This window comes from Solanum tuberosum, unplaced genomic scaffold (assembly GCF_000226075.1).
Source record: "Solanum tuberosum cultivar DM 1-3 516 R44 unplaced genomic scaffold, SolTub_3.0 scf00163, whole genome shotgun sequence".
Taxonomy (NCBI): Eukaryota; Viridiplantae; Streptophyta; class Magnoliopsida; order Solanales; family Solanaceae; genus Solanum; species Solanum tuberosum.
Window position 1 is genome coordinate 1,323,989 of NW_006239087.1, and position 16,967 is coordinate 1,340,955.

At 32.4% G+C, this 16,967-nt stretch overlaps 1 non-coding gene across 1 annotated transcript; it reads left to right on the plus strand.

The window, feature by feature from the left end:
• The first annotated feature begins 13,104 nt into the window (after positions 1-13,104).
• MIR8010 (microRNA MIR8010) lies at positions 13,105-13,308 on the plus strand. The gene has a single exon (NR_127172.1). It is a non-coding gene; the product is annotated as a microRNA MIR8010 (primary transcript).
• The last annotated feature ends 3,659 nt before the right edge of the window (positions 13,309-16,967 follow it).

Sequence of the window (16,967 nt, forward strand, 5' to 3'; positions counted from 1 at the left end):
CCATTAAAGATTATTCTGATATGTTGTTTGGGATTGCCAATAAGGTAAAGATACTTGGAACAAAACTTAGTGATAATAGAATAGTTCAAAAGATACTTGTAACTTTACCTGAGAAATATGAGGCAACTATTTCTTCATTGGAAAATACTAAAGATATGTCAAAGCTTAGCTTTGCAGAGTTATTAAGTGAAATGTATGCACAAAAGCAAAGAAGAATGATGAGGCTAGAGGGATCCATCGAGGGAGCCCTGAAAGCCAAGTTGAAGCTTGGTTCAGGCGCTGTTAGGGGGGGATAAAGGAAAAAGAAAGAAAGGAAATCATGGGAACTATAAAGCTACTTTTTCAAGAAATAATTTTGTTGCCACCAGTAACAACAAAGAAGGCAAATATCCTCCTTTTCAACATTGTGGGAGGAGAAATCATCCTCACTTCAAGTGTTCGAGAAAGCCTGATATGAAATGCCGAAAGTGTCAAAAACTTGGTCATGCCAAGATTAGCGGCAAAGAGAAGGGTTTACAACAATAAAATGAAGCACGAATTGCAGACCAAGAACAAGAAGAGCAATTGCTTGTGGCTACCAGATATGCAAGAAAAAGTTCGAGTGAAAGTTAGCCCATTGATAGTGGTTGTACGAACCATATGACCAGTGATTAAAAGCCTTTTAGAGAGCTTGATATATCAATTAAATCAAAATTTACAATAAAAATGGAGAATACCTCCCAGCGAAAGGAAAGGGACCGTAGCAATTGAAATTTAAAAAGGTTCAAAACTTATTTATGAAGTTTTATTTGTTCCTGAAACTGACCATAATTTGTTAAGTATTGAAGAACTGCTAGAAAATGGATTCAAAATATTATTTGAAGATAAAGTGTGCTTGATTAGTGATCCTAGTGGTATGGAAATATTCAGAATTAAAATGCAGGGAAAAAGTTTTTCCTTGAATCCATTGGACGAGGAACACATAGCTTTTTCAAGCGAGCTCGTTATAGCGGAAACGTAGCACAAAAGGTTCGGGCATTTTTATCACAAAGCTTTGTTATTTATGCAAAGGAGAAAAATGGTAAATGGTTTACCAAACTTGGAGGAGAACCCCTCAAGTTGTAGGGATTGCTTTCTTTGCAAGAAGACTGGACTTCCATTTCAAAATTCTACCTAGAGAGCCACATATAAGTAGGAACTCATTCACACCGATCTTTATGGTTCACAAAGAACTTCATCACTCAATGGCAGCAAGTATTATATTATCTTCACTGATGATCTAACAAGAATGTGCTGGGTTTATTTTATGAAGTTTAAGTATGAAGTTGCTTGAATTTTAATGAAGTTGACAGCTTGGATAGAAAATCAGAGAGGCAACAAGATTCAGGTCATTAGGTCAAATAATGGAACTGAATATACCTCTGTTATGTTAAACTTTTTTTGTGAAGAAGTTGGACTTGAGCACCTTCTAACAGCTTACTGTCCCTTATTCTCCACAACAAAATGGAGTGAGTGAGAGAAAAAATAGAACAATCATGGAGATGTTGAGATGCTTGTTGAATGAGAAAAATCTATCAAAGAAGTTTTGGGATGAAGCAACAAACACTGTTATTTTCTTGCTGAATAGACTGGCTATGCGGGTAGTGGAAAGAAAGACTCATTCAAGGTACGGTATGGTGTCAAAACTCTTTTGAGAAGCCTCAAGATATTTGGATGTCTATACTTTTATTATGGTCCATAGGGTAAGAGAGACAAGTTAGATAAGAAGGCAAGTTCAGGAATCTTGGCTATAGCTTATTTTCTAAAGCTTACAAGATTTTTCAACCTCTATCAGGCAAGATTATGGTAAGCAGAGACATTCAATTCCTTGAAGATGAGCAATGAGAATGGAATGAGGAGTCTCATGTTAAAACAACAATAATTCACAACTTCATTAAGATGAATTGGTGGATGGTCAACCTATTAGGGGAACAAGGTCACTCTTTGATATCTATCAGAGATGCAATGTTGTTGTTGTTGAACATGCAGGATATGAGGAAGAAAAATAGGATAAAAAATGGACAAATTCAATTAAGGAGGAGCTGGACATGATAGAAAATAACCAAATTTGGGAGCTCGTGAAAAGACCCCAAGATAGAAAAGTGATTGGAGTTGGATGGATTTTTTGAACAAACTTAAATCCATATGGTTCGGTAAACAAGGACAAATCTAGATTGGTGGTGAAAGTCTATGTACAAGTTTGGGGAGTAGATTTTTCTTATACTTTTGTCCAGTAGCCAGATTGGATAGAATTCAGATTCTTTTGGCTATTGCGGCACTGAAAAATTGGAAGATTTTTCAAATGGACATGAAGTCTGCTTTCTTGAATGGCCTACTAAGGGAGGAATATATGTTGAGCAACTAGAAGGGTTCAGTGTGCCAGGACATGAAGTTATGGTTTATATGTTCAAGAAATCTCTATATGGTCTAAAGCAAGCTCCTAGAGCTTGGTACAATGGAATGGATAACCTTTTGCGAGACTTAGGCTTTGAAAAAAGCTCAAGTAAATCGACTCTTTATGTCAAGAAAGTTGTCTCTAACATTATTATTTTTCTGTATGTCGATGATTTACTTGTGAAAAGAAATAATACATGGCTGATTGAAGAATTCAAGGAGGAGATAATGAAAGTCCTTTGACATGACTTATTTTCTGGAAATGGAGATCAAGCAAACTCAGATGAAGTCTTTGTTTGTCAAAAGAAACATATGAAGCAGATTTTAAAAAGATTTAGAATGGAAGAATGCAAGAGTGTGAGTACTCCAATGAATCAAAACGAAAGCTGAAAAAGGATGATAGAGCTGAACTAGTTGATGAAGGAGTGTATCAAAGCTTAATTGGACGCTTGATGTATCTCACAACGACAAGGCCTGTTATTTTTTTTCTTGTGAGTGTTTTATCCAGGTTTTAAATTGTGCAAGTGAGTTGCACATGATGACTGCCAAAAGAGTGGTTAGGTATCTTAAAGAAACTTGAAGCTATGGCATCAGATTTAGCATAAGTAAGAATTTCAAACTTCGTGGATATTATGATAGTAATTGGGGGGGGGGGGAGGGGTCAACTAGTGATATGAAAAGCACGTCTGGTTATTGCTTCACTCTTTGGATCAGAATGTTTCTCATGGTGCTCAAAGAAGCATGAAATAGTAGCATAATTAACAGCTGAAGCAGAATTCATCGCATCAACAACTACCATTAATTAAACACTATGGCTTAGGAAAATTTTGATTGATTTGCAGCTGGAGTAAGAAGAAAGCACTGAGATCCTTGAGGATAATCAAGCAGCCACATCCATATCAAAAGATCTTGTGTTTCATGGAAGGACAAAGCATTCAACATCAAATTTTATTTCTTGAGGGAAGTGCAGAAAAATGGTGAAGTGGTTTTATTCTATTCCAAATCAAATAATCAAAGAATCAAAGAATCAAAGAATCAAAGAATCAAGTGTTAGACATTTTTACAAAGTCATTCCATATTAGCATATTCAAATTTCTTAGAGAAAAGTTGGGAGTTTGCAGCTCCTGATTCAGGAGGAGAATGTTGTTACGTGTCTCAAGATCTTCTTTTAATGGGTCAGAGACTTCAGCTGATTGTTAGGAGTTTAGTTTTCTTTTAGTCATTATCCTAATAACTAGTTATAGTTGTTCCTATTTTATAGGCATGTTAGCAGTCCATTTTTTCCAGTTGTACTATTCCTTTACTTATTTAATCAGCTTGAAGTTCAATAAATATTGTTCTTTCGATTTTCAATTCATCTTGATGTTTCTATGTTTTAGTGACAATGTAGCTCCTCAAGCATAACATTATACCATCTAGTGTTGCTCAAGGCTTCCTTAATTGTCTTGGGAAAATGACAGTCTTGAGAAACAATCAGAGATCTATACATAGAGGATAAATGGCCTTAGAAAACAAAATTAACAATGGAATAAATTGATTTGTAATTATGTGTATCTTTGCGAATAGCAATAGGGAGGCTAAGATCTTCTAGAGGATCAGACAGATGATGATCTGATGACAAAGGGACTGGTGCATGCCATGTATCGCCTTGAGTAAACTTGTACAATCGGTGGTCTTGCTACAAGTTATAGGGATGATGCCATGGTTTATGTTAACAATTGTTCTATTATATTCAAAGATATATTGCAACAGTCATAATTGCTGCAACAAATAATATATTTCCACGATTGTATCATTGTTTCTAGATAACCATTGCACTGGGTCAAATTTCTGGTAGTGAGTAGACCATTAAGGTACATAGAAATCATAATCTAGAAATAGCGAAATCGATTTTATATTTAATTTTGATAACCAAGTTGAGAAATAATGGAGGCCCATTTGTTAGGATGACGCCCGAGATGTGGCACTGCAACACGTGTTGCAATCACAATGGAGCTCGCATCTCAGACAAATTCTTCAGACAATCTATTTTTTATTGTAGCAGGGTGTTGTGGTTGCATCTCTTGATATGGACATGCATCTTGACCGCATCAATGAGATAGACTTTTTGTTAAAATAGGCTTGGTTGTGGCGTGCTAGTTGCGAATAATCAAGTGAGATGGTTATTTGATTTTTTTGGTTATGGGTTTCTTATTTACATCACCAAGTTGTGATTTTTTTAAAATTTTATAATCACTATAGAATGTTTCCATTTACATCACCAAGTGTGTTGACCTTTCGTTTTTGTTTATTCCTTTATTTTTTCTTTACCAGAACAAATCAATAGCATGCAAATAATTATAGATTTATTCAAGAGTCGTTGCAAAAATTAAAGAAAAGAGTGATAAAGGTCACAATCAATTGTCTTGATTTAGTATAATAATTAATCTCTGAAATTTTAAGCTCTAAGCAAGAGTGTGCATAATTTATCCTCTTAATCGATGATTTTGTGATTCAACAATATTCTCTAGCCCATTTTAACTGGTATCAATCTATTCTTTTTGTCATGTTAGATAGAAACTTAAATTGTTGAAGTCTTAATTATATATTCTATATCAAATTCCTTATATTAGTGATTTTTTTAGTAAAGGTTGGAGCATTGCTCATTTATTTATTAATAAAAATCAATCCAAAAAACAGGCCCAACAAACGTGACCCAAAAAGAAGCTAGAAAGTAATACAAAATAGAGTAATGAAAAAGCTAGGTTGAATCGAGAAGCTTCAGTCCTCATCGTCATATCTTCCTCTCGGATTCTAGTGAGGCGTTTGTAGCAGCGACAATGATGTAAGGTTGAGGACCTTGAGGGACATCCATCGGAGCACTTAACCTCTTACAAGTGCAATGGATTCATTCTGTTTAAAGACTTCTTCAGCTCCAAAATGAACATCGGTCATCTTTGAAGTGTAAGGCTCCGACCTGAGCTTAATCACCTGATCAGTTTCCTATGATGAATATTAACCCATGTCTTTGTCTTGTGCAGATTGAGCTCCAAAGAGACTCATACATTGCCTCAATCCATGGATTAGGGACGAACATCCATCATCGAAGGGATTAGGCATAAGTGGCCAGGTATTAGGCATTCCTATGAGCCAAGGGAACTTGTAAGTAGCCATCAAATAAATATTAGTGCTTTTGATTTTGTTTTATTTATTATCTATTTTTATGTTCAGGTTTGACAAGAAAAAGAGAATGAGCAATTAGTGCAGGCCTTGTTCAAACTAAAAACAAGAGTTGATAGCTAAGATCGATCTCGGTGAGCATACGCATATAGAGTCTTCATATATCGAGGAAAACTTTCAATTATCACTATTTTCATCAGGTTTGTATTGAGTTATTCTTTTATATGTAACTAAATTTTAAAGACAAGTACATTGTCGTAGATTATTTTTATCTTCATGTTATGAATATCCCACAATCCTACATTTTTGCTTCTCAAAAAACACTTTAATTTTCTCTTCATCTGTTATTCGTAGTATTTGTAAGTTGATTAAACTTTTTGTCCTTCCTCAAAACGCTCTACTATAGACAAACTTTTTATTTACTTTTTTCTCAAATGTATACTTAATTATCTTTATTGTATTGGCTCTTAAATTATATGGGAAGAATGATGACTCCTAAAATAAATGGAAAAAGGAAATATAAACTAACAGGTAAAAATTTAAGGACCCCCTAAGATAATGGTAAGAGAAAAATACATGGTACGATATATATATAATGAATGTCAATAAAAAGACTCCCAAAAGATGTAATAATTTGTAATACATTTAAACTCCTTCGCTACTTCAACAATAAACCATATAATAACATGTTACTTGATGATATGTATGTTCCAACAAAGTAGTATTTGCTTCACACCTAGTATTGATTTAGATTTTGGTTTAGATCAAAATGAATAGCACTTTTATGATGATTGATATTTAAATTATTTGTAATACTTGATCAAAGTTATACATTTCATTTTTTATAATTATTTAATATATAAATGATTGAAGTAAGCAAATATTTCTTCACATTTAAGATTAATCTAATTTCGAGTGTAGCTAGTGCTTCTCGAAGTATATTATATACGAAAATGTATTAAAGCTGAGTGGAAATTAAATCCTAATATTATTCACCTTATTTGAGAAATTTTAAGTTGGAGTTGGAGTTCGAGTGGGAATTGTGTTTGGAATAGCATGTACGTCTATCGTCTAATGTTGGTTGAACTTCTTACCCTTCATTGAAAGATTTTACAATAGACAAAATTGTCATTTACTATTTTACCAAAATAATTGTCCTAATTATTATGCTAATATTTAGGACATGGAAAGTAATTAAAATTATAGTTATTAAATTTACTTATTTGTAATAGGTAAGAAATCCTAATATTTATTACTTTAAAATTGACTCAAATTTTATTTCTTAACAGTTTTCTGATTTGAAATATATTAAAAGTCCAAACATTAAGACTTTAAAATCAATAATTTTACCTTATATAAATCTTATTTAATGTATGGTAAACAAATTAAAAATATTAAAGAAAGAGGTTCACAATTTTTAAACTAGCTTTTCAGCCTTCATATGAAATGCATATCATCTGGATAGATATAACATTTATTTTAATGTCGATTGCTATTTTAAAATAATTTTATTAATTGATGTAAGACACACGTGCAAAACATGTACTAAAAAATCTATATTAGGAAAAAGAACTAAACACAATGATTTGAAACTCTTATCCATCTAGCGATTTGAGACCTAACAATGATAATAGTTAGTAAATCCAAGAAAGTTATAAAAATCTAACTAAAAGTAACATATTTTTACAATAGGGTAATCTATTGAGGAAAATTAGAAGATATAGCTTGAATGGAAAAAATGTATTTCCTAAAACTGGAGTCAAAATGAATAGTAGGAGTTGTAAATACCTAGGAAAAGTACAATATCATTCCCCAAAGCCACTAGGGAGATGGAAGTTAAAAAAGATGTAGATGAAACATAAATCTACTAAACTACTGAATCAAGTGAAGAGTCTAGGACCAATTACTGATACCAAAAATTGAAGAAAAGGAAATAATAATATAATAGATGAACAAAAGTAACCAGCTCTAGAAACCATGAGAATTATGCAATATATGACTCTATGGATGAAGAAACAGATAGTTACATAGAGCAAAGTGAACAAGAGATAGAGATATACAATAGTATACTAACATAACATATCAACAATTATACATGAAACATTTATAGAAAAACTAGATCTCAAAAATATACAACAATGGAAAGATCTGAAAACAAAACACTAAAGGTCACCTGAAGCAAATTTGGAAAATAATTTGGTAATATAGAAACTGAGACTTGAAGAGGGAATCGTATGTATTTCAATGGAGAAAAAAGAATAGTTCCGGCCAAATTTCTTGCTTCTATTGGTTGATGGAATCTTGTTGTTTGTCATTGGGTGGCAAGCCGATGGTGTCCTATGAGTAGAGCAAAGGGGAAATTGAAAATGATTGCACATTCGTCGGAGAAGTGTGGTGGCTCGTGCAACAGAGAAATCCTAGAATATCAGCGTCAAGAGAGCATGATCTTTTCTTTGAATTCACAAAGGGAGTGGAATTGAGATGCAAAAATTGGAATGTGTTGTTGATATATATATACTTATAGGGAAAACAACTTATTACATATTTTCACAATCTAAGGAAGGTTTACGTGTTGATGCTTGATGTACAATAATTTATTTATTACAACATGTTGATAGTGTTCAACAAGCTTACCAGATTTTGTACCTCAAGCATCAACACGTAAACCTTCCTTACATTGCGAAAGTATGTAATAAGTTGTTTTCCCTCTCTATCAATATATAGAGCAACAACACATTCCCATTTTTGCATCTCAATTCCATTCCCTTCGTGGATTCAAAGAAAAGATTGTGCTCCCTCGTCACTGATCTTCTAGGGTTTCTCTGTTGCACATGCCACCACACTTCTTTGGCAAATGCGTGGTCATTTTCAATTCCCCCTTTTTTCTACCCATAGACACCATCAACTTGCCACCCAACGACAAACAACAAGATTCCAGCGACAAAGAAGCAACAAATTTGTCCGGAATTATTTTTTTTCTCCGTCTAAGTGCATACAATCTCCTCTTCTAGTTCTAGGTTCTATCTTACCAAATTATTTTCCAAATTTGTTTCAGGTTACCTTTAGTTTTTGGTTTTCAGATCTTACAATTGTTGTATATTTTTTAGATCTAGTTTTTCGATATATGTTTTATGTGTAATTGCTAATCTGTTATGTTAGTATACTATTGTATATCTCTATCTCGTGTTCACTTTGCTCTATGCGACTCTCTGTTTTTTCATCCATAGAGTCATATATTGCATAATTCTTGTTGTTTCTAGAGCTGGTAGCTTTTATTCATCTATTATATTATTATTTTCTTTTCTTCAAAATTTGGTATCGTTAATTATTGGTCCTAGACTCTCTGCTTGATTCAGTAGTTTAGTAGATTCATGTTTCATATACAGAATTTTTAGCTTACATCTACCTAGTGACTCTAGGGAATGATGATAGACTATGGTCATATCGGGAATGATGATAGACTATGGTCATATCTTTGGTTGAGGCCGGGGGTGAGGGGAAGTATGGGTAAGGGGGTTATTGTTGTTCATCTTGTATTTCTAAGATACTTAGAAGAAAAACTTTGACGAACTTACTAAGAAACAACAAAGTTTAAAGAATATTTTCAAAACTAGAAAATTAAACTAGTAAAGAAAATAGAACCAGAAACAGATTAGAAACAATATACAAAATATTTTTCTTAAAGAAGAAAATCGAGCCCACTGAATGCACAGTGTCCCCTTAAGGAAATTATTCCCCTTAAGTACCTGAGGTTAATGAAATATATCCTCCCAGGATAGAACGATCTTACTCACCGGTGTATCGGTACCTAAAACTACGGTGTCAGCGAACCACTCAACGGCAGTAAAAGTAAACTTAGAATACTAGATTTAGTAGTAGTAGAAGAAGTACAAGAAAATTACATTCTTTAAAATGAGAGGAAATCCCTCAATTTATAAGAAAACAAAGGGTAGTGTGAAAATATTCTTATTGTGCCTTATCGAAAAGGTCACACCCCTTTGGAAAAGTCACAATCTTTCGGAAAGGTCACAACCTTTCATAGAAATCAATACTTTTCATAAAAGACACAACTTTATGTAAAAGTCACAACTCTTCATAAAAGTCACGACTCTTCATAAAAGTCGCAACTTTTCATAAAAGTCACACACATCATAAAAGTCTCAACTCTTCATTTTCCATTCACACCTTTTAAAACCCAACGGTTACATGTTCTCCTAAGTTGAGAGTAGGGTCATGGAACATGATGTGGATCCTATAAGCTAATGTCCAAAGCACTACGGAGTATGTCATCAATAATATGCTCCTTCTTCTTGCACTGCTTGTACAAGAACATTACATAAGCAAATGAAATCAAAATTCTACAACCCCACATGTAAACCACCTTAGTTTAGTTGTTGCAAGATTGTGTTTTTACTCCTTCCCTTCACAAACAAATGAAAAATTCAGAGTATAAGGGCTCGTTTGGTTAGGAACAAGTTATCCCAGATTACTTATCCCATCCTCAATATAAAATAAAAATAACACTGCAATCTCCAGATATGTTATCTTATCTCAAATTCTCAACCAAACAATGGATACACTCATCCTAAAATTAATTCCGGGATTAGCTATCCCTTATCCCTCTTACAAAACTAGCAATACATCAATTTTTTCAGTGGGTATTGGTTTCTTGATTCCTTATCTAAAAATAAAACATTCAAAATCCCAACTTTTAATCATCAAAGTCATTTTATAAGTGTGTGAAAAAGCCCCAAACAAAAAATTGATAACCAAAAACCCTTGAAGGAAAAAGCTCCACATTACCTTGTAGTGGAGAGGGGTTGCAGAGGAACTTTTGGTCCTACTATACTTGGATAGATAAAAGTTCAAAAAAATTGATAAACTGTTTATTGGGTCGAAATTTCTTGTCTAAAACAATCAATATTACAATAATTGATCATTCGGTCACACCTAGAGGTGAAGTGCTTTTCTTTCCTGATCACTACATGCATCACCATCTAAATACTAGGTTGCATCTGTTAGTAATATTACATCTAATTTTTGATTAATTAACAAAAGATGCATATTAATATGATTTTGTAGCTCGAGAAAAAATTAATAGCATTATCATAATATTGCACTCAAAAAATGAAACTATGAAGAGTTTTGAAGATTAAATTGAAAATTTAGTATTGAAAATCTAATTTATATTTTCTTGAAAAAATTGAACAATTCATCATTGAAGGGTTTTGAAGCTTAAATTTTAAAATTTGACTTGTTACAAATGTGAATCATTTCGAGTGAATGATATATCAAAAGACTGCAACATCAAGAGGAGCTCATATCTAAATGACACAATATTGATGCATTATATATACATGCGATCATCTTTGTTGAAAAATAATTTTTGTTACCTATACACTTATGTAAGAATCCCTAAAATTTTGTCTTCATAATTTCTAAATTTTCGAATTTCTAATGCTAATAAAAAAAAATTAAACTTAATATGTGTTAATAAATTTTTTGATACAAATAAATTGTTTGATAAAAAATTACGACTAAATTCATATTAAAATTCCCCTAGAAAAATATGACATGTTGCGTGAATATCACACTCCAGAAGCTCATTCAAAAAAGTTCAAGTGATAATACTATAGCCGTCAAAATGGCTTGGCCCATTGGGCAAGTCCGCTACTTGGGTAGGGTTGGGTAACAACTTTTAACCCATTTAAATCTAAGTTTTATTTTCTCTTAATGATATTAAGACTTTGTGCAAAATCTTATTGATTAAGACATATTTAAATTAAATAAGTGTTAAAATCTTGATGTAAGCGAATGCTCTTAATGGCCTAAAGTATGAACAAATCAGATTCAGACTTTGATTAAATGTAAGCAATTTAATTGGTATTTTTGTATGAATAATTTTCACTATCACTCTGTCCACAACTGTTAACCACCTTTGCCATCACAATTACCATCATCGTCACCAACTACCAGCCACCCTTGCCATTAAAACAACCGTTGGACATCATATCGTTGTCAACTAATATTATCAGTCCCTTCCACACTTATTATCACTATTTTCCACTATCACCACTGTGACCAATCCCTACTATCAATCACCTCCATTATCGCAACTAGCACCATCCTCAACTATTAACATCAATCAACTCTACCATCACAATCACCATCACTAATACCAACCATTATTATCACGCGAGTCACCACACCACAAACTAGCTCCACCATCATAACTATCATCACCAGAAAACTAGACACTAACACCAATCATCACAACCACCACAACTACAAATAATCTGCATCATCACTAGCGAACATACATATTTGTATATTAAATAATATTTTATTATATTATATATATATATATATATTTTTCCAGATATTTAACTACTTTTATCTAAATTGTATATTCTTTATGATTAAAAATAAATTAAAAAAAGCATATTAAGGTGTTGAAGACAAATAATTTTAGGGAAACTTAGAGAAATCTCATACATTTGAGAGCTAATTACATCCTATCCTGGAAGTGTCCCCAATTACAAATAATTTGAATCTTTCATTATTCTCGGATACATTCCTTGATTTTCCGATATATTGCAAATGGTCTATTAGTTAATGAGAAAGATATATCCGAGAGTAATTTTTGTATTTTTTTTTAATTGAAAGGAAATTTTAGAGATTATGATATCTTAAGTTGTGTGGTTATGTAACTTTTCCATAATTTAATCATTTGGTTCAGATTTAAAGACAACATCTAATCACTCAAATGTGCATTCAAATTTTCTAAGCTTAATGCAAATAAATAGTACATAAGCCATCTTTTTAAATTTCATCTAGTGAAATTTTGTCATTTTTTTCCTTTTCCATATTGAATTTTTCTAAAACCTACCAAATATTCTCTGATCTAGTTTATCACAATCATTTTAAATTCACTTTATCGTTAATCCATAAAGAAAATAACAAAATATATGATATTTATAATCGTACCTAAAATCCTAGCTGAAAACTGGACGTTTGACATTATTTTCTCCACCCCCCATCTTTCTCCTTTTAGTAGAATTGCTCAAATAGAGAGCACCACCTTTCAAACTCTTCAAACATAAAAAATTTCAGCAACTTTCTCTTTAGGCATGCAAAATCTCCATTTTCAGTCTGATAATATTTGTTCAATGCGGCATCAGACAAATATAATTGGTTTTAGCTTGCACATATAATATAAGTACAAGTTTAATTATCTGTAATAAATTCGGTAATAAATTTTGTACTATTTTTATAACTGATAAATAGTAAATGTCAATCAACTCCTTGACCTTCGGTAATACACAAAAACTCGTCTTAAAAAGTATAAGAAATCGTCACAAATATAATTCAATTTTTAAGTATGAAATCAATCACAAATAAAATTATTTTAGTCACACTTCTGTATTACCAGGAAAATCAATACAAACAACTTTTTTGAGTTAAAATATTTAAATTTGTTCGAATAAGTCATGAGTATTGCCCTGAACTATACTCAAACTCTAAGAGACAAACCTAAATTTAACTAGGGTCCTACTAGCTACCTTAAATTATTTTAAAATAAAATAAATACACCATAAAAATTGATGTGGCATAGAAAATGTGCACTTGCCTTCAAGAGAGTGTGCACATTTTCTATGCCACATCAATTTTTATGGTGTATTTATTTCATTTTAAAATTGTTTAAGGTGGCTAATAGGACCCTAGTTAAATTTAGGTTTGTCTCTTAGAGTTTGACTATAGTTTTGGGGGATACTCATGCCTTATCCCAACAAATTAAAATATCTTAACTCAAAAAAGTTGTTTGTATTGATTTATTTGGTAATACAGAAGTGTGACTAAAATAATTTTATGTGGGATTGATTTCATACTTAAAAAATTAAATTATATTTGTGACGATTTCTTATACTTTTTAAGACGAGTTTTGGGGTATTACCAAAGGTCAAGGAGTTGCCTGACATTTACGATTTATCAATTATAAAAATAGTACAAAATTTATTTACTGAATTTATTACAGATAATTAAACTTGCACTTATATTATATGTGCCACCTAAAACCCTTTACATATTTTAATGCAGCATTGAACAAATATTATCAGAATGAAAATAGAGTTTTTGCATGCCTAAAGAGAAAGTTGCTGAAATTTTATGTTTGAAGAGTTTGAAAGGTGGTGCTCTCTATTTGTGCAATTCTACTAAAAGGAGAATATGAGAAGAGGAAAAATAACGTCAAATGTCCAGTTTTCAGCCAGGGTTATAGGTACGATTATAAATATCATATTTTTTGTTATTTTCTTTGTGGACAAATGATAAGGTGAATTTAAATGATGGTGATGAAATAGATCAGTGAATATTTGGTAGGTTTTAGAAAAAATCAATATGGAAAAGGAAAAAAAGTGAGAGAGAATTTAACTAGATGAAATTTAAAAAGATGGCTTATGAACCATTTGTTTGCATTAATCTTAGAAAATTTGAATGCACATTTGAGTAATTAGATGTTGTCTTTAGATCTGAACCAAATGATTAAATTATGGAAAAAAATACATAATCACACAACTTAAGATATCATAGTAAAATTTCCTTTCAATTAAAAAAATTACAAAAAATCCCCTCTCGGGTACATCTTTCCCATTAAGTAATTGACCATTTGCAATGTATCGGAAAATCAAAAAAAATTCTGAGAGCAATGAAAAATTCAAATTATTTGTAATTGGAGAAACTTCCAGGATAGGATGTAATTAGCTCTAAAATGTAAATATAATTACTTTCATTTCTTTCTTTGTAAAATATTTATTTCTCTCCTCACTTTAAACTTTTTTTCTCTTTCATAAATTTCTAATCTTTACGTTTTTAATAATTTTTTTAAAAAATCGTATATTATGTAAAAATAATAATATTTTTTTAAAAAAGTTTCCTTTGATTTTAACGTTTTTTTATTAATGTAGCTTTCTTCACTATTTTGATAATCGTCCGGCATTAACTTATTTTTAATTCAAGTCATTTGGAATCTGTAACACCTCGCTATTTGAAAGAACTAGAATTAGAAAGAAACCATTTTAGGAAATAATTAAATTTGGAAATTTTGGCAAGTTATGCTAAGTATGAATTTTGGATCAACTTCAAATGACCATAACTCCTAGGACTGAATAAATTAGGTGGGCTATAAGATATGAAATGAAAGGTCATTGAATTATATTTCCAACGCCACCGAGTTTGCTAAATTTCGAGTTCGTATGAGGGATATATGCATCCTTGAAGTCGGGTTGTCCGGATAAGGAAAGTCAACCGGATTTTAGAGGGGTATTTTGATCTTTTCGTTACCCAATTAAGTTAACTGATTTGGTTCTGTTTACGCATTCCAAATTAACTCTAGGGCTTTGAGAGAAGAGAAAAGCGGAGAAAAGAGGAGGAAAGGTCCAGATTTCGTGAAGTTCATAAGATTTCGTTGTAGATTTCACCAAGGGTTGATCCCTAAAGAGGTATGTGAGACTTTCATTGTAACATCTCGCAAATTGAAATAACTAGGAAGAAGCTAAGAAGTTGAAATAGCCATTTTTGGAAATAACGAAAATCTGGAAAATTTGTTAAAGTTAAGAAAAGTTAATTTTTGGGCCAACTTCAAAAGGCCATAACTCCTATATAAAGATGAGTTAAGTGTACTTCCAGGTATTTCTACAAAGCTCGTGGAATTATCTTTCCAACGCCGCCAAGTTTGCGCGATTCCGAGTTCATATGAGTGAGATATGCCCTTTGGAAGTTTGGTTGTTGGATTAAGGAAATGTCCAATCCCGATTTTAAAGGGTAGTTTGGTCTTTTCCTTACCATTTTATTTTAATTCGTTTTCGGTAATTAATTAGGGGTCCAAGCTGAATTATATCAGCTTAGACATTTACCAAATAGAGCTAGGGTTTTGGAGGAAGAACGCAAGAAAAGAGAAAGGAGGGAAAAGCTAGATTCGTCGTCGTCGTAAGGAATTGCTTGCAAATTTCGCCAAGGATTCAATCAATTAAGGTATGTGAGTCTATCTCAACGTTGGGTTCGTTCACCCACGTGCCAAGCATGTTTGACTTATCGATTTCATCTCAAAAAGATTGGATTTTGAATGTTATTGAATGTGGTTCTTGAATTACTTTCGTTCTTGAACATGAGTTGAGTTCTTAGGAGTTCTTGATGATTAAGTTGTTAGTTCTTGAGTTCCTTGAATTAGATCCTTGTGTATATGATTTGGGTACATAAATCTAAAGTGAATTTGAGAAAAAGAATCGGATTAAAACGATTTAGGATCATAAAACGAGGTCAAAAAATTCATTAGTTAGTGTCTGTGGGAAGGCTGGTGCGACGCGCCCCCATAGCGCCAGGCAGGCTGGGGCAGCGCGCCAGCAGTGCGCCAGAATGGAGCCTCATAAAGGTTGGGGTTGGCGCGGCGCGCCCTGGATGCACCCAAATCGTCGTTTTTCACCCAGTTTTCGTCATTCAGTCTGTTTAAGTTATTCTAAAGTGTATTAACACTTTCCATTGATTCTAACTACTCTAAATGACTTCTAAACATTTAGAAATCATCCAGAAACATAAATCATAACCTTGAATTCCTAAATTTAAATTCAAGGAAAGTCAAGAGCCAAGTCTAAGAAATTCTTAGAGTCTTTTCAAGAAGTCTTTTGTAAATGGTTTTAACTTTGTTTTAAGACTTAAAGTTCAAGTTGAGTAAAGAGTACAGAGTAAAGTTTGAAGTTCATTTCTTCAAAAGTATATGGGGACTAAGTATTCCCAAAGATATTTAAAATGTTTTCACATTTAAATAAGAACGGAAACTGGGATTTCCAAAAGACTTCGGGCTAGTTTTTAGAAAAGAGTATTAGCTTTCTAAATGAATCAAGTAGGGAAACTGAGATTTCCAAGATAGCCTTTGAGCTAAGTTTTGAGCACTAATCTCAAATCACAGAAGAAGTATGTTTTTAAAACATAAGAGCTAGTATATTTTGGGAGTAGTATTGAGCATCATATTGGGGGCGGGCATGAGTTCAGATAATTCACATCTCCATAAAACCATGTAGCCATCATGGGTAGAAATGGGTCATACTTTTTAGATGAACGCCTTTCGAAATAGACTAGTGGATCCATTAGGCAGTTCAGGTCCTATACCTTTGGCCAGGTATAGGATGCGCTGGCAACGTGAGGTAGATCGTTGTATCATCACTATAGCTCTTAAGTGATGGTTGTCGGTTAGAGAAACTCCCACATAAGTTATTGTATTTTTATATACATCAGTTTATTGTATTTTTAAATACATCTCAGAGTTAATTGTATCTTGCATACGCACAGAGTTGATATCATGTTTTTAAACAAATTTTCTATATATTGCACTTGCTTTTAAACTG